This window comes from Danio rerio, chromosome 23 (genome assembly GCF_052040795.2).
Source record: "Danio rerio strain M-AB ecotype USA chromosome 23, GRCz13ab, whole genome shotgun sequence".
NCBI classification, from domain to species: domain Eukaryota; kingdom Metazoa; phylum Chordata; class Actinopteri; order Cypriniformes; family Danionidae; genus Danio; species Danio rerio.
This window is the reverse complement of record NC_141043.1, coordinates 3,316,254-3,340,256: the sequence shown is the minus strand read 5'-3', so window position 1 is coordinate 3,340,256 and position 24,003 is coordinate 3,316,254. Positions and strand designations below refer to the sequence as shown.

At 40.3% G+C, this 24,003-nt stretch overlaps 1 long non-coding RNA gene across 1 annotated transcript; it reads right to left on the bottom strand.

Annotated features, from left to right (window-relative positions):
* Positions 1–8,020: 8,020 nt before the first annotated feature.
* LOC137489067 (uncharacterized) lies at positions 8,021–21,696 on the bottom strand. The gene is made up of 5 exons (XR_015523064.1): positions 20,828–21,696; positions 15,506–15,658; positions 9,851–9,958; positions 8,715–9,403; positions 8,021–8,173 (listed from the first exon to the last, which is right to left on the bottom strand). It is a non-coding gene; the product is annotated as an uncharacterized LOC137489067 (long non-coding RNA).
* Between the last annotated feature and the right edge of the window lie 2,307 nt (positions 21,697–24,003).

The window sequence follows — 24,003 nt, the reverse complement described above, 5'->3', positions numbered from 1 at the left end:
GGATTAATAAAGGGACTAAGCCGACAAGAAAATGAATGAATGACTGAGGTGATACTTTAAGGTGGTTTATGAGGACGTGTCATGAGTCCCTGTAATTCTAAATGCTTAAGAATCATACTTAATAAGGTCTTATGATATTCAAGTTTTGTAATATGTTTCCTGTGAGGGTTTTGTTTATATATTAAGCTTTTTACAGTATAAAATAGATTATGTCTAAATCATCGTAAACAATACATACAAGTGTGTATGTGTGTGTAAGCACCAATATCAATGCAAAGAGTGCTTGTGACATAATTTAGATATGGTGAGTGAATGAAGGCAGATGAGTTTCCACTGCCTGTTCTCTGTTATGTCAACATGCCCTCATATTTACTGTACTCTCGCTGCGCCCTTCAGTCAATACAGGGGAACCTTTCATACTGCAAACAATCAGGCCTATGTAAACAGCCCTTAGCCATGGCTCTTAAAAACAGAGAGATTAAACATCACAGACCCATGATCCCTCTGTTAAATGTTCTGATTAATATCTTGCACTCATCCTGAAGGGCTCATCTTCTAGATTTTTTAGCATGCATTTGTACACATTAGTCAATGCTCCTTTACCATAAACCACTGTATTGTAGAGTTCCATTTTTTCCAACTTCTCCCCTGACCCATACAGGATGTTTTTGTTGCAGTACATTGAAGACGTCTGTATACAACCAAATTGTAGGCTTTTAACTGTTACAACCATTTGTGGACAGCAAACCAGACCTAGGAATCTTCAATTCTGAGTCTGAGGTTATCCCACTGACAGTAGAAGATGGGCATACTCTAGAGCCTGACCTAAGTTTATTTTTTGGTGGTCTGATGGCAACACCAATATTCAATATCAATATTATTCTTTATGTGAATATTATAATACAATGCCAATCAAAAGTGCACTTTCCTATTAGTATGTCCAACTTTGACTAGTAACTTATATAGAACACAAAAACATATATATATATATATATATATATATATATATATATATATATATATATATATATATATATATATATATATATATATATATTAGTGCTGTCAAAATTAGTGCGATCAATTTAAAATATTTACTCAGTTCACGCAGTTGCAGTTTTTTTTTTCCTGTTGTGGTCGACGTGTGTTCAGCGTGCAAAGAAATATGGAAAAGACCAAGGAAGCACTTTTAGAAGGAAAGTTTTAGTATAAAACAATTAATGTCGCATTACAAGGATATCCAGCGTTTCCTCCAGAGTGTTATCTAATTTCATATGTTTCATTTTTAATCTTTCGACTTTTGTTTTGATGGAATTTGACACTGCATGGAGAACGGGAAAAAAAACTCTGCATTTCGTGACTCGGTGGTCCTTTAAGATAATCAACATGGTACACTCTTTACATGGTAGACATGGTAGACTCTTAATAAGAGTATTATCTAAATCAAATTAAAAGCGGAGTATTGGTGTCCATTTATATGTACTCAGTGAAACTCAGATGATGTTGCGAGCTGTCAAAGACGGTGCATTCTGTCGTGTTTCCCCCTTAAACGCAACTTTTGTAAAGCGTCTGCTTCATGTTGTGTCAGAATCCTTGTGAAATACACCCATACCTAAGAACGCTTAGTTTAAGCAAATTTGATGAACGCGATCATGCGTGTTGAATCTGAAGGGAGTCATTCCGGCTGCCCTGTCCTGTGCGCATTTACTAGCAACAAAAACAAATGCCTAAACACCACCGATTTCACCGTCCGTATGCCTCAACATTGTTTAAATGTTTAGAGATGGTGTGACCAAAGTCCCTGTAAGAATTAGTCTTTGGTGTGACACAACGCGTACCTGTGGGTGCCTTTGATGTACCCCTTGATGCTTCTTACGTCCTTGTCGCAACACCAGTGGCAACAGAATTAGGCACCGACATGCACAGGTCACATCATTCAAAACAAAAGGGTCATATTGTCCCCCGGTAATGTAAACAGACTGGACTGTCTTAGCAACTGGCTGAATGTGAAGGAGGAATGAGTAAAATTGTTTCTACTTTATAATTAATGGTTCAACTTACAGCAATAACACTTTTCAATGAATACAATTGTTTGTATTCAATACTTTATTACTATTATTATTTTCCATTTTCCATATCTGTAATGCCTGTATTTTGGCATTTTTTTGCAGTCCACTTAGAATCCAACATGGAAAGTAATATTTTTCTTTATTGGCATTGATTATTTTAAAATTCAAATGGCTTTAACATGCCTGTGTTTTTATTTGTGTAATAAATATGCCTTTCGAGCCAGGATCTGGATGGTTTGTTGTGGGTATGTCGTTTACCTGAAGAAATCTGTGTTAAAAGTTACACAAAAATTCTAATAAACAATTATATTTTAAATTTAAATAGTTTTTTTTTGTCTTGCCTTTACATTTATTTTACATTTGAATAACCAAAATTACAAGTTTCAATCTTTTAAATGTGAATAATCACGATAAAAATAAATAAATAAATAATTGAATCGATTCACAGCACTATATACATATACATATAGTACTATATATATATATATATATATATATATATATATATATATATATATATATATATATATATACACGCTGCACATCTCTAGAAGCCTCGGGATGAGTCTCCCAGGTGGAAATAGAGAATAAAGAAAATAATTAGCGTAGCAACAAAATGTCTGGTGCATTAAGACAGGAGGAGTGTGTCCCACAGGTTGTTCGTCCAGCCTACTCACCTTCGAGGAGCAAACTCACGCATCATACAGTTATGTGATGCATTGTGTGTATGCTTTACTAAAAAGATAGGTTTTTAATCCAGGTTTGAACTGAGTGAGTGTGTCTGAGCTTCGGATATTATCAGGAAAGCTATTTCAGAGTTTAGGAGCCATAATTGAGAAGGCTCGACTTCCTTTACTAGACATTGCTGTTCTGGGTGCTATCAGAAGCCCTGAGTTTTGAGATTTGTATGAAGCATTCAAATGCACAAACAGTAAAGCATAGCAACATTTTTCAAATACTAATTATATTAATTTTCCTTCAATACAATTAATACACAAGGGTACAATGTTGTCACCTTTCTGCAAAATGTATCAATATTATCTTAAAATAGGTCATTCACTTAAATCATGTAGATATGTAAACAATTGAATTGGGTAGAGGGGTTTTATTTGCATACCTGTAGCGTATTTTCCTCATTTGGCAAAGAAAAAGTCTTATATTAATGTTCTTTCCCTCATCCAGGTAATTTAGTATGTCATGTATTTTACCCCTTAATACATGTCTACATAAAAAGCTATTTTATATATTCAATCAATCTTTATTTCCTTAATGCTTTTACAATTTAGACTGTGTCAAAGCAGCATAACATTCAACAGTTCTAGTAAACTGAAAGTTGAAGAGTTCAGTTTAGTTCAGTTCAGTGTGGTTTAATTTTCACTGCTGAAAGTCCAAACACTGAAGAGCAAATCCATCGATGCCCAGCTCCACAGTTCCCAAACCAAGCAAGCCAGCTGCGACAGTGTCGAGGAACCAAATTTCACCCATTGACGAAAGTGAAGGGGAAAAAACATCGAGAGAAACCAAGCACGACCATCTCACCTCTGGTGAATTTTTTTTGCAGAGCTGCAGTCTAGGCACCGGAGGCTGAAGAACGCTGGACGTCCATCATGGAGAAGCTGTAGGTGTGAGAAGGTCACTTGCAGGTGTTCAGGCTGGCCCATGGAATCAATGCGAATACCAGGGTCTTTCAGGAATCGTGCTCTCCACTCCTCCATGACCAGCTCAGCATCTGCTCAGGATATGGCCTGGTCCAGGTATATGGATACCTCTAGAAATGCTCTGTGGTTGGCATCATTTTTTCACAGGCCTTGGATCATATCATATATCCTACCACAATACCACAGTGCAGTTACAGGTAAAAAATCTGCGCTAAATCCAAACAGAATAGCTTTCTAACTGGATCACTCGTGGCACAGTATCTACGTTTACATGCATCTAAGTAATCCATTTGTAATCCAATTAATGGTTCAATTGGATTGAAAAACATTAATTTAAACACATAATTTGATTGTGTTCGATCTGATAGAGCTAGATTGCGATCGGATTGGAAGAAGTGGTTAATTCCTTTTGTTGTCTGTGCAACAGCAATAAAATGATCATGTGGATGATTGAATCCTACTACATTTACAATCATTGGTTGCTTTTCATTGAACCAAAAGTATGACCAATTTCCATGGGCTTAATGCTAGATGGTCAGACAAGTTCATGGTCCTAACATGGCTCCGTAAATAAAACCAAAGATTCTCTTGAAAGCCATGAGACTAAGACAAATACTGATTTTGTCAGTCAATAAACTTAGTAGGCTTTATCCCTGAGGTGAAAGTTCAGTAAAGGTTCTCTAAATTGCAGCTCTTATTATATTAAGTTTCCAGTGATGTCCCTACGTCTCGTCTGCTTATACTCTCTTTCTCTCTCTCTGGGAGTAATACTGTGCGGGTAATTACTGTGTTCTCTAAACTTAAAATAACAAGCATGGCCTAATTACAGCTCACTCCTGATTACACCATCTACACCAGGAGAATGAGGGGGAGAGAGGCTGCTGCGTCTACGACCTCTCATTCTCACTTTACGTCATGGTTAGTATATATATTTAAATAGGTTTAACCAAGTGTGACCTTACTTGCCAGCTGCACTGATTGTGAAAAACCTTACAAATATCAACAGTTGCAAAAGTAATTCAAAACAAGGCATATTTCACTTCAGAAAACATTGTATATACAGTGCTCAATTTATCCAGTCCATTTTTTTAGTGAATATAGGTAATAAATGTTGGTGCATTTGACTTTTTAAATAGATATAGTTATTAAAATACTATTTTAGTCACTGAACACTTTAGAAATAGAAAGGTAATACAATTAAATTTGTAAAAAAAAAAAAAAAACTACAAAATGTTAACAAAATTTTATATATTTTTTGGTTTCTCTTGAATTTTGCTCTTTTTATTTTTTTTATTTATTATTTTTCTCTATAAATTTGGCTGTACCAATTTTGAACCATTATCATAAGTTATTTTGTTAGATTGGCTCCAGATTTGGCTTCAGTACTTACTAATGTACTGCACAAATCTAATGTATATGCACAAATATAATATTGTAAAGCTTCATATAGATACTATTCCTTTAAATGAGCGATTTGTGAGGGGTGTACTCATGTATGCTGAGCAGATACAGTGCATGCGGAAAGAATTCATAGCACTTCATTTTTTCCACATTTTTATGTTACAGCTTAATTCCAAAATGGATTAAATTCATTTATTTCCTAAATATTCTACACACAATCCCCCGTAATGACAATGTAAAAAAAGACTTTTTGAAATTGTTGCAAATTTAAATAAAAAACCTGAAAAATCACATGTACAGCAGTATTCACAGCCTTTGGCGTGAAGCTCTAAATTGAGCTTAGGTTCATTCTGTTTCCACTGATCATTCTTAAGATGTTCCAGCAGCTTAATTGGAGTTCACCTGTGGTCAATTCAGTTGATTGGACATGATCTGAAAAGGCATACACCTGCCTATATAAGATCCCAGGGTTGACAGTGCATGTCAAAGCACAAACCAGGCATGAAGACAAAGGAATTGTCTCGAGGCACAAGGGTGGGGAAGGTTACAGAAAGATTTCTGCTGCTCTGAAAGTTCCAATGAGCACAGCGGCCTCCATCATCAGTAAGTGGAAGATGTTTAACCACCAGGACTCTTCCTAGAGCTGGCCGGCCATCTAAGCTGAGTGATCGGGAGAAGGGCCTTAGTCAGGAAGGTGATCAAAAACCCTATGGTAACACTGTCTAAGCTCCAGCGTTCTTCTGTGGAGAGTGGAGAACCTTACAGAAGGACAACCATCTGTGCAGCAATCCACCAATCAGGCCTGTATGGTAGAATGGTGAAACGGACCCCACTCCCCGCCTGGAATTTGCCAAAAGGCGTCTGAAGGACTCTCAGACCATAAGAAACTAAATTCTCTGAATGTCCTTGAGTGGCCAAGCCATAGTCCAGACCTAAATCCTATTGAACATCTCTGGAGATGTCTGACAATGGCTGTACACCGTCGCTTCTCATCCAACCTGATAGACCTTGAGAGGTTCTGCAAAGAGGAATGAGCAAAAATTCCTAAAGACAGGTGTGCCAAGCTTGTGGCATCATATTCAAAAAGACTTAAGGCTGTAATTGCTGCCAAAGGTGCATCAACAAAGTATTGAGCAAAGGCTGTGAATAATTATGCACATGTGATTTTACAGGTTTTAAATTTTTTTAAATAAATTTGCAACAATTTAAAAAACTCTTTTTTCACATTGGCATTATGGGGTATTGTGTGCAGAATTTAGAGGAAATAAATGAATCCATTTTGGAATAAGGTTGTAACATAAAAAAAAATGTGGAAGAAGAGAAGCTCTATGAATACTTTCCGAATGCACTGTATGCCGTTCAATATAATTAAGCTCAGTACCAATCAATCAAATAAATTCAAAACCATGAATACGTAGTCTTTTATTTTGTTGGTTCCTTTTGATAAACATACTGCCTCCTAATAATAGCAATAAAAAAAATCCCCATTACCTATAAACATTTGCTTCTAAGATGTGTTTTTGTGATAAACGTGTTTGTTCGATATTAAAAGCAGTAGAGTAATACTCAATTCCGTAGTAAACCACTGTAAGTCATTCAAGCAAAACTTGGCACAAATACTTGCAGATAAAATAAACAATCATCTTTAACAATACAGCATTCATAATACATTAAACATTTAGACATTTAATTATGAACAATTTCATATTTCTGTGCATTGACAGTTGACCATTCAATGGGGAAAAATATGCTGAAGTACTGGAATTTATCCTGCAGAGAAATGTAGTACCTTTTCCCCATATACACTTCCTCTCAACTGTGCTGCAACACCAGAGCATATAAAAGATGAAATTAAACACACAGTGGTAACATGACTGTGATTTCCATAACATCACCAAAATACATCAGCCGGTTTGTGCCGGGCAACCGTTGAGTCACTGTGCGCATGCTTTTAAAAAAGGCAGAAATGATGGAAAAAACGTTGGTTTTAGTTCTGTCTGAAAAACTATCCTTTGCAGAACTAATAACAGAGTCATCTTAGTAATGCTAATTAATCAGAGGTACTGACAATGGGCCCGTGACAAAGTAAAAAACAAAAAGCTGCGACTAACAGAATATCATTCATTCATTCTTTCATTCGTTTTCTTTTTGGAAAGAAAACCAAACCATTAAAGAAAACGAAAACCGTTTTCTTTAATAAAGTTCCTTTATTAACCTGGGGTCGCCACAGCGGAATGAACCGCCAACTAATCCAGCATATGTTTTACGCAGCAAATGCCCTTCCAGCTGCAACCCATCTCTGGAAAACATCCATACACACTCATACGCTACAGGCAATTTAGCCTACCCAATTCACCTGTACCGCATGTCTTTGGACTGTGGGGGAAACCGGAGCACCCGAAGGAAACCCATGCAAACGCAGGAAGAACATGCAAACTCCATACAGAAACGCCAACTGACCCAGCTGAGGCTTGAACCAGCGACCTTCTTGATGTGAGGTGACAGCACTGCCTACTGCGCCACTGCATTGCCACTAACAGAATCTATATAAATAAATTGGAGATAAATAAAGGTGTTCTGAGATGTTTCTCCGAATATCCATCAAGACTAAAAGCAGACACGCTGTAAATATAGAAGACAATGAAGACCCTGTACGGTTGCCCACCTTAAGACTTGTTTGCAGTAAGAATGAGACAAAATTACACCTGTCTTCAGTCCCTAAACATCTTTAAGTGTTGTGAAAAAAATGGCAACCTTAAGTGGTAAATGCTTTACTGTTCCAACTTAAAAAATAATACAGGTATTAAAAAATAATAATAAAAGCTGCAAGCAGGGATGAACTGGACCTCGCACCTGGTGGCCTTAGGATGACAGAGAACAGTGGACAATAATAATTTAAGCCGATATTTATTAAAATACCTGTGAAAATCACAGATTTATGCCAAACCTCCTTCTGTCAGCAGGTGGCGCTATCACTGTGACTCAATATTGACATGTAGAATTTGAATATTGAACCTGGGAATTTTCAGGCAGATCAGACATTAGCTGCGTCCCAAATCGCTTACTTAAGCACTATTCTACGCCATTTTGTAGTATAAATAGTGTAAGTAGTGCGTTCACACTGAAAACACTAAAAATAATAAGAGCACTTCAATTACCCGGATGATGCACTCATTCAGCCGCTAAAATGAAGTGTGTAATGATGGACACTTCACGCACTCAATGACCGCAGGTTTGCTTACGTAGCGGAAGGGGCGGAGCTATCGGACGCACATGTTGAATAACTTTATTTATTTTGGATGGTGAAAGCAAAATTCTCCTACGAGAGTGATTATAGCGCCTCCCGATGGTGAATGCGGCAACACTCACGGCAGGTTTTATTTGATAGTTTGGTCATTTATTTCAATTATTTGGCGACCGTCAAACGTCATCAGTGAAACGGTTTGAATTTCCGCTTAGTAAATAAACATTAGTGTGTCATTTGGGACGACACTACATACATATACTTTCCTGTTGAGTGTGTAAGTGCATAAGTACATAGTGCATAGTGTATAGTGTGCCATTTGGGACGCAGCTACAGTTTGGCTGAGTTATAAGTACTTCCTCCTCCATGATGAAGCAATAAACTTTGTCAGTCCGCAACGAACATGCCCTTTGGCGTAAACTCTAGAGTTAAAGTTAAAAATATCTCACTTCCTGTTTGGTTTCGGATTTCGCTCCAAGAGATTTTTTTGTAGGTATTGGCATGTTTGATGGTTGTGCCAATTTTCGTATGTGTGCGTGAAACGTAGCTTGGGGGCCATTCGTCAAATGTGCATAGGTGGCGCTGTCAAATCATTTAGTCCTATAACAAATGTGTAGATGTTAATACCTGTGATAGTTGGGTTTCGGTTTGTGGAAGGCATAGACGTTGATAAATATGATGATTGGGTTTAGGTGTAGATCAGACATCACCAAACTTGTTCCTGGAGGGCCGGTGTTCTGTAGATTTTTACCTCCAACCCTAATCAAACAAGCTAATCAAGGTCTTACTTGGTATAATTGAAACATCCACCCAGGTGTGTTGAGGCAAGTTGGAGCTTAACCCAGCTTGGGGATCATTAAGACGGTAATAACTATGATGATTGGGTTTAGGGTTAGGGTAGGTGTTGACGCTAATAACTGATAGGTACAGCGTCATATTGCTGGCAATTTAATTTTGACATGTGGGTCTCCATAATATCACGTTACGTCTCTACAACAATTTACTCCCCCTTCATGTTATGCCCGTCAGACCTGAAAGACAAGCAGACAAATATGAATGTGGATGTAAGTATATGGATGTGAATGTATTCATTGACACTAAAGGTGATTCTTAATTCCCCAAGCCTGTATTATTTAGCGGTTGTTACCTTGGAATAACATATTTTGGAATGTCACGTCTGACCAATCAGAATAGAGTATTTCAGACAGCTTTGTCATAATATTAGTTAATGCACTGTTAACAAGAACTAACAACGAATGACTGTATTTTCATTAAGTGAAATTAACATTAGCAATCACAATTAAATATGTATAAAATCTATTGTTTATTAATGTTAATAAATACATTAACTTATGAAAACTTATCCACACTTTGTGGTTATTATGTCTGTATGTGTTTCTGTGTGAGTCTGCAAAGACTGTTTATCTCTGTCTACACACATCTCACTCTCATTTTTTCGTCTTTTGTTCTCTTCTCACCTTCTCCTCATCTGTTTATAGTCGCTTCCCTTTTTTTCAGCTGACTCACAAGGACATGGAAAAAATGGTTTCAAAGAGTTACGAAATCCTCAGACTCGCTCATGGTTTCTGTGGAAAAAAAAAAAAGAGTTTGGCAGTTTCGTGCAAGGATGTTCTCACAGACAGTGCTACAATTGTCACGACTCCAGCTCGGTGTTTCTCCATCTCGGTGGAAAGAGTGACGATGCAAAAATGGCAGAATGGGGAAGGGGTTCGGAGCAGAGGGTCATGACTGTGACCGCAAAACATGACACAGTGGAACAGATGTTTGATTTGTCAAGCTAGAGGGTCATATTGGTAAACCGTAATCTCTGCGTGAATTTGGTAACTCTTTGTAGCTTCCCTGCAGTTGAGAAATCCTAGATAATATGTGAATGAATTTAAACAGGCAGGACAACATGAAAATAACCTATATAAACATGTGGGCCTTTTTTCAACTTAGTGCACTTTTAGGCTTGTAAAGTTGAGTAAAATATACTTGTTCAAAATTAATGTAACATGGCCTCATAAGGTTAAACAATATGTCTAGTTTTAAGATCTGTAAGAGGACAAACTTAGAAAAGAAGAGAAACATCTTTTCCATCGTGAACTGAACAAATGTCAATCCCACCACATCTTATTATAAAGCTTTTATTTCAAAATGAAGTAAATGATGGCAGTCAAACATTGTCTAAGATCATTTTTGTATCCAGTTTAACCAACATTTCCACAATATATGTAATAATTATACATTTGTCAATGAAATTAGTTGTGTGCTGAACTGAACACCTGTCACACTCTAAAATTTAGCATTCATTTGTTTAAGAGCTTATTAGGAAATAAATAAACTGAATTTGTATAATAAATAGAGCATAAACTTATATAATTCAGAAATGCCAACTGAACCAGCCGAGGCTCAAACCAGCAACCTTCTTGCTCTGAGGTGATCGTGCTACCCACTGTGCCACCGTGACAGCCTGGAGGCAACTAACCCTAACTAATTTGCGTATAAACCAATTACCCCCTTACTTCATTCATTTTCTTGTCGGCTTAGTCCCTTTATTAATCCGGGGTCGCCACAGCGGAATGAACCGTCAACTTATCCAGCAAGTTTTTTACACAGCGGATGCCCTTCCAGCCGCAACCCATCTCTGGGAAACATCCACACACACACACTCATACACTACAGACAATTTAGCCTACCCAATTCACCTGTACCGCATGTGTTTGGACTGTGGGGGAAACCGGAGCACCCGGAGGAAACCCACGCGAACGCAGGGAGAACATGCAAACTCCACACAGAAACGCCAACTGAGCCGAGGCTCGAACGAGCGACCCAGCGACCTTCTCGCTGTGAGGCGACAGCACTACCTACTGCGCCACTGCTTCGCCTTCCCCATTACTTAATCTTTGTAAACCGCCCCTCTTATTTTTGGTATAAAGCCCCCCTTCCTGCCACCAAAAGGACCCCCTCGCAAAGTATTTTGGTCTGGTCTGCTCTTTGTCAATGGAAATGATGCCTCTCAGGGTGTTGTGTGTGTGTACTTGATTTTGAACCCAGACTTAAACCTGAATGCACACAGACTCATGGGGACTTGTGTCACCGTGGGTACCAACATTGAGGTCCCCATGGGAAAATATGCTTATAAATCACACAGATTGACAATGTGAAAATGCAGATTGTTTCCTGTGAGGGTTGGGTTTAGGAGTAGGGGGGTAGAATATACAGTTTGTGTGTGTGAGAGAAAGAGAGAGTGAGAGCGAAAGCAAACACTCTTACGATGACAGATGTGTGTCTGTGGTATCTGTTAGAAGTTTTGCAATTGATGCAATGCGCTAATCTGAATGCGCATTGCGTTAATGCCACACAATGCGGGTTACACACTGGTTCAAAGTGAGGGGGGAGGGCAGGACACCCTCTTAATACAATGGCAAGGGAAACACCATTGAAACACTGTCCATTGACAGTGCAGAGTGTCTAAGGTTTAAAGCTTACATTGTTGGAGAATTAGGGTCCCTGGAATAAATTCTAATCTGAAATATGGAAACTGTATGGATGGATATTATATTGTAAAGATGCTATATTATAAAATATAAAGGATTGAATATGTCAGAATGAAAAAGTGCTGTAATGATTAAGTGACAGTGGTATTTTGCATAGTAACACAACAGTCATTTGTCCTTGTTTGTCTGTCAAAGTGAAAATGGTAGTGTGTGTAATCTGATATATGAAATATTATTTCCAGTACACATCAGAGCAAGCACACACTGGAAAGGCAACTGCAGTGAGATTAATGTGCTGCACAAAGGGAAATAATAACAATACTTTAATTTGTTTTTACTGCACACATAAACACACACACACAAACACACGCAAAGCCAGGCTAAAGCGTGACAATTGCTTTACAATTTCAAAAGTCAAAATATTTCATGAAAAGTTGAGAAAAATAACATTAATTTGTGTCCTCACTCCCATAAGTCTGTCCCTACAAAGAATTCATTAATTCATTCTCCTTTTTCCCTAATCAGGAGTCGCCACAGAAGAATGAACCACCATCTACTCTGGCTTATGTTTTGTGCAGATGGCCTTCTAACCACAGCTTAGAATCATGCTGGGAAACACTAATACACTTTCTCCTTAACACACACACTATGGCCAGTTTAGTTAGTCCAATTCACCTATACCACATGTCTTTGGACCGTAGGGGAAACTGAAGCACCCAGAGGAAATTCACACAAACATGGGGAGAACATGCAAACTCCACACAGAAATGACAACTGGCCCAGCCGGCACTCGAACTAGTGGACTTCTTGCTGTGAGGTGACAGTGCTAACCACTGAGCCACACAGAGATGAAGGATAGAGAAACTGTGGAACTTTCCAGCAATTCAGGCAGGCAGGAGAGTAGTGTGAAACGTTGGTGTAGTTCTAGTATAGTTCAGTTTAGTATAAAGGCCACTGTTGAAGTTCAACAGATCATTGTTGCAACTCAAAACAACCAAGAGAACCAAAATCTTACAAATTGATGGAAGAGAGAAAAAAAAATCTCTGGAGAAACCAGGCTCAGCCAGGGTGACCAGTTCTCTTCTGGCCAAACATTGGGCAAAGCTGCAGTCAACGATGTTGGAGGCTTGAGAACAATGAGCATCCATCATGTAGAATCACAATACTTATATAGCACTTTTCTGGACACTCAAAGCCACCTGGATGTCATGATGTCAGCAGTATTGTGCCAGAATGCACACCACACACCAGCTGATTGGTGGAGAGGAGACTGAGTGATGAAGCCAATTATGATATGGGGATGGTTAGGAGGCCATGATGGACAGAGGCCAGTGGGAAAATTTGGCCAGGATGCCAGGGTTAAACCTATACTTTTTTTTGAAGGACATCTTGGTTGTTTTTAACGACCACAGAGATTCAGAACCTTGATTTAGCGTCTCATTCGAAAGACCGTGCTCACAGAGTCCCCATCTATATACTGGGGCGTTAGGACCCACGCCGACTGCAGGTTGAATGCCCCATGCTGTTTAACTAACATCGCTTCTGGCAACAACCTAGCTTTCCCATCCAGGTACTGACCAGGTGCAACCCTGCTTAGCTTCAGTGTGAGAGTTGCAGAGATCTAGCTAGTGGCCAAAGATACTACAAGATGTTTAAATACCTGTTTGTTTGTTTGTTTTTTTCAGTTGTCTCTGTGTTTTATGTCAATACTTACATTTTTCATTAATGTTAAATACTCGAGAACATATACAGTAATCAATATGTGTAGTAAATCAAAAAAGTTTTCCAAAAGTGCCCTCAGATAAGAATAGGTCTAGTCCAACAGGAACATTTTGATAAAAGGGTTTGATTAACTTCAAATATTTATTACTGTAGACATTTTGGTGCCACGTCCTAATCTGGTTACACAAATTATGGAAATCACTGAAGCTGTGAAATTAGTTTTTTTTTGTTTTAACCTCATGCAAAATTTAGTCGGTGTAACCCTGCTGAAAAATCCAGCTTAAACCAGCCTAGGCTGGTTGGCTGGTTTTAGCTGGTCGACCAGGCTGGTTTTAGAGGGGTTTTGGCCACTTCCAGGCTGGTTTCCAGCCATTTCCAGCCTGGGCTTAGCTGGTCAGGCTGGGAGATGACCAGCTAAAACCAGCTTGACCAGCCTAGCCAAGCTGGGAGTCCAGCCAAAACCAGCTATATCCAGCTTAAACCAGGCTGGTCTAGCTGGTTTTAGTTGGATTTGGCTGGTCATTTTTCAGCCTGACCAGCTAAGACCAGGCTGGAAATGGCTGGAAACCAGCCTGGAAATGGCCAAAACCCCTCTAAAACCAGGCTGGTCAACCAGCTAAAACCAGCCAACCAGCCTAGGCTGGTTTAAGCTGGATTTTTCTGCAGGGAAGTGTGCGCTCTCAACAAAAGTCTCTAACATAAAAGCCTCAGAATGTCCCTTGGATTCATAAGCTCATCAGAAATGTATGAGATTGGTTACAAAGCTTGGCACTGTTAAAGGAAATCTGATACAGCATGCACTTTATTCGTTCACATTTGCATTCAGTCACTCTTCATTCATTTTTGCGTTTCACTTTATTCATAACTATACCATAGTGCATCGGTTCCCCACCATATTCCAGGAACACCCCCAGCAATGTACATTTACTTCAGGTCTTGGATTGGTGTAGTGTTGTGAAACAGAGACATTTCTGCACCCTTATCTTGAATTCGAGGGTCATTTTGGTGGGATCTCTGCCACAATCCTCTGTTAATGTAAAACCCTACTCCCTACTAACTTTCAAACCAAACCTACATGTTTGAGAGTTAAATTATTAGAACTGGGTTCTTTGGACTAAAAAACTTAAAGCGATAGTCCCAAAAAAGTAAATATATTCACCTTTTACTCACTCTCAAGTGATTCCAAATCTTTTTAAAAAGTTTATTAGAAGTTATTTTGATAGCTGAGAACCTGTAAGCATTGATTTTGATAGAAGGTACAACAAATACTGCTTAAGTCAAGCTCAGCAGAAGAAAGCAAACAAGTATGGAACAAGTAAAGAATGAGTAAATGATGACAGAATGTTCATTTTTGGGTGAACTATACAATTAAGTGTTTTTTTTTTTTTGTATTTAGTTAAGAATATATTTAGTTTTATATAAGATAGATTTAGTTGTATTTGGTTAAATTTAGTTTTGAACTATAAGGATAGTCCTATATCAATGATTTGTTCTGCTGGAAACATGACGGTATTTGGAAAAACCCAGCAATGGCGGCAAATAGGTGGCAGGATTTGTTTGGCATTATTCCAAATATCTTTAATTGTGTTCAGCAGTAAAGATAAATGTATTTAGAACAATCTGAGGGTGAGTAAATAATGACATACATGCATCCTTACTGAACTATCCCTTTAATCTTAATTTGTTCACAAATTAATTTGACTGCCATCCAGGACAAACCTATAACAGGGCAGGAGATCTTTCGAAACAATAAAATTTCAAGTACGCTTCAAGGGACGGAACTGGTATTGTCCTGATCAGAGGCACATGATATAAGGCAGATCATAGCCGGTTGTAACTAGAGTTGATGACTTTATTCCATGGTAACCGTAACCTACTGTCCTATAAATTAGGCATGCACACATTACCCACCCTTGAGCACATGAGCGACCAAACCCGCTGCGCAGAGGAAGAGGCAGGAAGTTCCTTCTTTCACTTCCAGTCTTGCTGCTTGTATGTATCCGTCTGCAGGGTGGAGTAATGGAGCGGTGTCGACTGCGGTCAGAACAGGATATCAGCCGCCGTCTGCATGTAGACGGAGGGAGGAGAAGGAGAACGAGATTAGGGAATCAGTGGTTTGACGCAAAGAGATTGTTCAGAAGTCAAAGTATCAAAAGCAGTTACTGAAAATTTAAATAGTCTTAAGTTGACTTAGCACACTGATTTCCAGTTTAATTTCATCTGTTGGCATTTCCGAGAGTTAATGAGTAATAGGAAATGACACAATCGATGAAATCAGATGATCAGTTTGGATTGCATCAACTACTGGTCATCTTGACTGGCCGTTCTAAACAAGACTAGCTGCATCCTAAAAATAATTTAGCATTTACTCATGGAAAATGTATTTTCCTAGACAAGTCTGTATGCTTTGAAAAATGGTCAACTCATGCATGTGAATGTTAAAAGGTATACGCATGAGACAGATTGTCTCTGTCTATGTGTGTGTGTGTGTGTGTTGTATTGCGGTGGGCAGCTTGCAGTGGAACAGAAGGTCTCTGCATGGTGGGCAGTGTGGGCGGACTTCGGGATTCACCGTGAAAAACAACAACGAGCCAAGGACACTTCCCAAGCAGGGGTTCAGATATGTGTGAGCTCGTGAGAGAGATTGCATGTGGAAGTTCTTACATATTTTTTTGTCAAAGTGTGACAAACAGTTATTCTCCACAATATCAGCCCTCTGTGTCATGCGTTGGGTGGGTGCCAGATGAAGTGGGCACAATGGTGCATTGTGCAATGGCTTGTGGTGCCCTGTGCTGGCATTCACCTGCTTTCTGCCCCCCACACACAACGGCGCATTAAAGTCACATTTGGTCTGGAATTCGAGCCTTTACTGTTAGTTTAGCAATAGCTGATTCTGTTCAGTTCCACTGAGTGCAAACGAATCCCTTCATATCCTTTTAACACGCATCCTCAGCCTTAGAACTTTTGATATTTTTGGCTTCAGAACAGTATTTCTCATCTTTCCATATGTACATCCCCTGATCTTTACAATCTCCGAGACAGAGAGAGGTTTGTTTAACGAAGTGAGTTTCGGTGGCAGTACTTCCGGGACCAGTAGCCGCGATTTGTTTTCAAAACGCTGATGAGCTCCAGATGTTTGGACCTGCTTCTGTTCGGGAGTCCAGAGGGTAGACAATTCTCTCAGAGTACACATCTGAAAACAAATCTGTCTTATGACTGAGGTGAGGTCACTTTGTAGACTTGAGAAAGACGTCCCATTCTTGCAAGCCAGTTGAATGTTTAGTGGGGATGTTAAGTTCTTGAACACAAAATCTACTGATTGCCAAGATCCTAATAGGGTGGTCTTGATAGGCCTTTCAGAGTACTTTTGCTCTGTATCTGATCTGATAAATGCATTTGTGTTTGTATTTATAGGTATTTAGGCAGGCACGCAACTTTACTCTTGCTCACAACCTCAATAGGCTATTTGCCTGCTCACCTATTCTGCCAACATCATGTTGTCATTGTTTGGAACGGGGTGGCACTTTTTCGTTACACCTTATTTCTGGGCCAACTCGGACTAAGCCTGGCACTGCCAGCCAGAACTGATCTCACTGCAACATGCTAGGATGAGATCACCTACACTATCGACCTTACACAGGACAAGAGAGCTAGGAAATTTCTAAATGGAGATCACCTCTATTCCATTTTACTTGAGTTTCCCGAGTTGAGTTTACTGGAGTTACTTGAACCCAAAATATCATAATATTGGATATAAATATCTATGTTCAAGGAATTTGTGATTCCTGCAATATTGTCCGCATTCAAATAATAGACAATATTAACCCCTTGATCAGTCTGGGCTTGTTTACCGAGCATACAATCACACTGGTGTGATTAAATGTTCAGTGCAATTCATGATCAGCTGCTTAACTCAAATCAGCTTTCCCATCATGGCTCACACTGAGCTAGATAAATATGCACATATTATAAATCACGATTGATCTGTGTTTTCAAACAATAATAATTCCTTACGTTTATGTAGCGCTTTTAGACAATCAAAGCGCATTACACATTTTTGGGGGAATCTCCTCAACCATCGGTGTGCAGCATCGATGCAAGAGCAGCCATATTGCACCAGACCACACACCAGCTGATTGGTGGAGAGGAGACAGAGTGATGAAGCCAATTGTGATATGGGGATGGTAAGGAGGCCATGATGGCCAGAGGGAAGGTTTGGCCAGGATGCCAGGGTTAAACCCCTACTCTTTTTGTCCTCTTTTAAGAACATCCTGGGATTTTTAACGACTAGAGAGGTTTAACATTTCTTCCGAAAGACAGCACTCATTGAGCAGTATAGAGTCCCCATCACTATACTGGGGCATCAGGACACACACAGACCACAGGTTGGGCACCTGCTGGTCTCACTAACACCACTTCCGGCAGCAACCTAGCTTTCCCATGTGGTCTCCCATCCAGGTACTGACCAGGCTCAGCCCTGCTTAGCTTCACTGGGTGAGAGTTGCAGAGAGCTAGCTGCCAGCAAACAAATAACTTTTATTTTAGCTTTCAGATCTTCAAACACACATAGCAAAACATAAAAATGCTAACAAAACTTTTATGGTTTGTAAAAACACACTGATATGTAAAGACACAAATGCTAATTATTTTAAAACATATCTGCATTGCAATTTCGTATTTCAGGAGAAGTTAATGAATTAACATGTTGTAAATCCAGCAGCTCTAATCTCTCCACTGCAGTGCAGACAGACATGGCGGTATCCTTCATCAGTCAAAGATGAAATAATATGATCACTATTAAGATGTTTATTCAACAAAATTTTGTGCTTTAGAAACACTTGCTGTGGACTCTCTATATCACATGTCTTAAACTCAATTCCTGGAGGGCCGCAACCCTACCAAACACAGCTGATCTAAATAACCAAGGTGTTCAAAAGTGTCTTGAACGTCTTCATTCGTCGGAACGGCTGTTTTTGATTTGGATTGGAGCAAAACTGTGCAGAACTGTGGCCCTCCAGAAATTGAGTTTGAGACCTATGCTCTATATAGTCCACAATTTCCTTAGTCCCAATAGTTTCTTTCATGGAAATCATATCATAGTGGTGTCATCATGTGCACTCAGCTTACAAATGGGATAATTCCAACATAACTTTCATTACGCTCAACAAAGTTCTAAAAAGGGTTGCGCCATGTCAGGGGATTGAAGCAGCATAGATTTCAGACTGGATTCATCCCAGGGTGGGATAACAATCTTTTTTTCTTCACTTACAATGCCTGCCAATCTTTTCCCTCTTTGACGGAGTCCTAATTTCTTCAAGAGGAATTGAAGTGTGCAGATTGGGATGTTGGGGTATGATTAGACATCACAGAGGCAGTCATTTGCTCTCAAAATGTGAGGAGTATGCATCTGTTGAGGTTGGCGGTTACTCATTAAAACAAACACGGTGTAATTAAAGAATAACACAGAGGAGCAAGTGTAGGGGGAGATTATGTTGAAGTGAGGAAGTTAGCCGCATCATCTTTTTTTTTTTTTTTTGCATCTCCATCGGGGGAGTTTGGCTGTCAAGCCAACTTTAGAAAGAGCAGGTTTGTTGTTGACCGCTTAAGGCCTATAAGCATGTGGATCTCTTGAAACCCCTGTACAGTACCATACTGGGATATTATTATAGACAGGAAGTGAAGTGGGAGAGAGACAGGGGGTAGGGAGGGGAAATGTCTTCAAGCCATGGACTAAGGGATTCGAACTCAGGACACCTTGAAGTGCTACTGCACCATATATTCCAGCGCGCTAACCACTAGGCTATTGGGCCTACGTGAAGTCAGTCTTGACTGAAGGCTCTAAATAATTAAGCTGTGGTCACACTAGAGTTTGAGCAACAGTCATACGGTGCTGCAAAAAGGGGCAGGATTAAACAAGATGATTTAAGCAGGGGTGTCCAAACTCTGTCCTAAAGGGCCGGTGTCCTTGAGAGTTTAGCTCCAACCCTAATCAAACACACCTGAACCAGCTAATTAAGGTCTTACTAGATATACTAGAAACTTCCTGGCAGGAAGTTGGTTCCTCCAGGACCAAGTTTGGACACCTTTGAATTAGACATTTAAAAAAGCGAGCGATTGGTCTATATTTTAAATTTCTGTCCAGAGAGGTCATGTGTTGATCTTTGATTGGTCTCGAGCAGTCAAGTAATTTAAATTTGCAGTTCACCAAGCTTGAACTTTGCAATGCAGCGAACTGCAAAACTTGTCGCACGAGCTTGCGTTTCCGGTCTGAAGCATTCGTGTGCATAAAAATGGAAGTCTATGCAGAGAAAAGTCCAGTGTGACCACAGCTTGAGACTGGGATCAAATGCACCTGAGTTTAGTTCTGTCACAGTCAAACCAGGCTCCCTCTCCAGTCTATCACCATTAGCACATCACCTGTACACTAATCAGTTTTACACCTGATCCGCATCATCGTTATCACCACAGCACCATAAATAGTGCATTCTCACGCCTTCCTGCTGAAAAATCCAGCTTAAACCAGCCTAGGCTGGTTGGCTGGTTTAAGCTGGTCGACCAGGCTGGTTTTAGAGGGGTTTTGGCTATTTCCAGGCTGGTTTCCAGCCATTTCCAGCCTGGTCTTAGCTGGTCAGGCTCGAAAATGACCAGGTAAATCTAGCTAAAACCAGCTTGACCAGCCTGGTTTAAGCTGGACATAGCTGGTTTTGGCTGGGCACCCAGCCTGGCTAGGCTGGTCAAGCTGGTTTTAGCTGGTCATCTCCCAGCCAGACCAGCTAAGACCAGGCTGGAAATGGCTGGAAACCAGCCTGGAAATGGCCAAAACCCCTCTAAAACCAGCCTGGTTGACCAGCTAAAACCAGCCAACCATCCTAGGCTGGTTTAAGCTGTTTTTTTTCAGTAGGGCTTTCAGTGTCTGGCCTTGTTGCTAACCAGAAGGACCAATTCACCCTACACCAGGGCAGCTTAACCCTGTTCCTGGAGATCTACCTTCCTGCAAAATTCAGCTCCAACCCTGATCAAACACACCTGAACCAATTAAATATGACCTGAACAGCACTTGATAATTATAGGCAGGTGTGTTTGATATGGATTGCAACTGAAATCCAGTTCTAAAGGTTAGTTACTGTTTGTTTCCTGTCACCTAGTGTTATCTCCTGGTTCCTCATTGTTTCCCCGGTGTGTGTGATAATTAAACTCCCAGTCTCCGGCCCATTTCAAGACCCTCAATCCTACCTCCAAAGTATTCCTGGTGTCCATCCTCGTGTCCATTGCTCCTGGTTTCCCTGGCTCCCCTTGTGTGAGTCTGAGTCTACTGCTATCTGCCACAGCCCCATTCATGATCCCAACACCAGGCTAAATCCATCTCCTGTCTCTTTATCTGCCATCCTTAAACTATTGTTCTATAACATATCTGCTTTCGACCCTTCTGTGACAAGTTCAACATCTCTTAGGGATTGGTATTAAACAGATTGCAGTGATTTTAACAAAATGAAGAGATACTTATATTCAAATAATACCTGCATTTTAAATGAACCCAACATATTGGAAATTTACTTTTTTAAGAAAAGTATATTGCAATATCTTTTCAGCTTAGTCCCTTTATTAATCTGGGGTCGCCACAGCAGAATGAACTGCCAACTTATCCAGCATATATTTTACACAGCGGATGCCTTTTCAGCTGCAACCCATCACTGGAAAACACCCATACACTCTCATTCACACACATACAATATGAACAGTTTAGTTTACCCAATTCACCTGTACTGCATGTCTTTGGACAGTAGGAGAAACCAGATCACCCAGAGGAAACCAGGGAGAAGACAGGGAAAACATGCAAACTCCACACAGAATTTCCATCTGACCCAGCCGGGACTCGACCCAGCGATCTTCTTGTTGTGAGGTGACAGCGCTAACCACTGAGCCACTGTGTGCCCACTCTTCACTCATTATCTTTTCAAATTAAATCTTGACATTCACACGGATATCGCTACGCCTTCCCGAAGAAAAACAATAATCCCCATACACACTTTCTCAGCTAAAGCAGCACGGCTACATGAAAAACAGCCATATCATCAATACTTCAGAAAGCCACAAGTCAGACCACGACTCAACTGGTAGTACATTGAAGGTAACATAATTACCTCGCCTGTCAGCGAGAGGCGCAACAATTCATTTAATTGAAAAGCTCGCTTCAAATTGGTACACAGCTCCAGTTAACAGTTCATTCAACACTCTCTGTGTATGCCATATTATGGGCCTACATGTAACTGCGAAAACCACACGTGTTATTGCCTGTCGGAGCAGCTGAGAAGTCTGCGTTTTACATTACCGACCACACTTATTCATTACACACTTCAGCTGTGCAAGAAGCTACGCTCTGACGCCATTCATTGAATTCCTGTTAGCATGATGGAATTATTTCAAACCTATTAGATGATAATCAAGTACGTTCGCCTTTTCTGTGTAGCTGCTTTCTGTCTGTTGGTTATCGTTTTCCCCCCTTATGGTGTTGTTTTGCTAAGTGCTTGCTGAACGCTTCCCTGGAGAGTCTTTAGGGTATTTGTTGTGCCAGTGGAGTATTTACTCAGAGATTGCGTGTGTGTGTGTGTGTATACGCTCTGTTGTGTAACCGCACACCATCTACAGCTGTCAGATACTCGCAATGTTAGCCTGCAGAACTGAGGGAAAATCACCTCTTAAATACCATCGAGATGTTGAGTCAATGTGGTGCAATAACAGACCGTGAGCCCCCTAAACGGCCTCTGTTTCTCTGGTGCTCACTTTCTCTCGGTTTCCCTTCAGGGCTGATTGTCTGTTTGAATGACTGTTGTCTACAGTGTTTGCTGCATAGACTCAGTGGAGTCGGTTTTTAGGTGGGTCTCTCTAGGAAAATATAAGGCCCACTTCAGGAAGCACTTCAGATATGGCTTGAAGCCACTCATAGGGTCCTAATCGTACCTCGAGGGAGCGCACATGTCCTTCGTAATACCACTTTGACACTATTAGCGCCTTTCACAGCCTCACGTCAACACGACTGGAGGTGATTTCAGAACTGATGGATACTGTAGGTTGGGAAAGTTACTTTATTGAAGTCTGAGCAGTTTATAGAGTCTCACAGAGTTTGCTTGACTAGAGTCAGTTAGATATATGTAATAAGACGAAATGTAGCTTAGGCTGGGCAATCATTGGACAAGAAACCAAAATTTATAACATATAACTGACGCAATTTCCCTATGTGAGTAAGTTTGTTTTGTTGTTATACTATCCCTGCTGAAAAATCCAGCTTAAACCAGCCTAGGCTGGTTGGCTGGTTTTAGCTGGTTGACAAGCCTGGTTTTAGAAGGGTTTTGGCCATTTCCAGCCTGGTCTTAGCTGGTCAGGCTGGAAAATGACCAGCCTGGTTTAAGCTGGATATAGCTAGTTTTGGCTGCACTCCCAGCTTGGCTAGGCTGGTCAAGCAGGTTTTAGCTGGTCAAGTCCCAGCCTGACCAGCTAAGACCAGGCTGGAAATGGCTGGACACCAGTCTGGAAGTGGCCAAAACCCCTCTTAAACCAGCCTGGTCGACCAGCTAAAACCAGCCAACCAGCCTAGGCTGGTTTAAGCTGGATTTTTCAGCAGTGATGGGCTATATTCAGCCCCAGATTGGCTAATCGGAAGGACAAGGAGAATTCCCGGTGGGCCGGTCCGTTTTTTAGCCGCGAGGGCTGGTGTCCCTAGCTGCTTTCACTCTCAGCAGTCACACATTTTTATTTATTTATTTATTTGACCATAGTATCAATCTTTTTATTCATTATTTTGCTGCAGCTCCGCTCTTATTATTTATTTTCTCGCAGCTCTGGGAACAAAATGCAGCATGCAGGTTAATGATGACGAAACTATCATACGACACCAAACAGCGGCATGCGGTACAAGTGAATTGGGTAGGCTATATTGTCCGTAGTGTATGAGTATGTGTGTGTGTGAATGTTTCCCAGACATGGGTTGCGGCTGGAAGGGCATCTGCTGCATAAAAACGTGCTGGATAAGTTGGCAGTTCATTCAGCTGTGGCGGCCCTGGATTAATAAAGGGACTAAGCCGAAAAGAAAATGAATGAATGAATAATATTGTGATATTCAACATTTGTAAAGTCATACAGCTCTGGATAACCTGAAGCAGCGGCCACTAGTCTCTGTAGTCGACTTGACAACACAAACACTGCTGTCACCTCAATGGAAACCCCACCTCTGCTTTAATTTGATTGGGTAATGAAAGAGACATGACTGACATAAAGCACCTTTTCATTCATTCATTCATTCATTTTCTTGTCGGCTTAGTCCCTTAATTAATCCGGGGTCGCCACAGCGGAATGAACCGCCAACTTATCCAGCAAGTTTTTACGCAGCGGATGCCCTTCCAGCCGCAACCTAT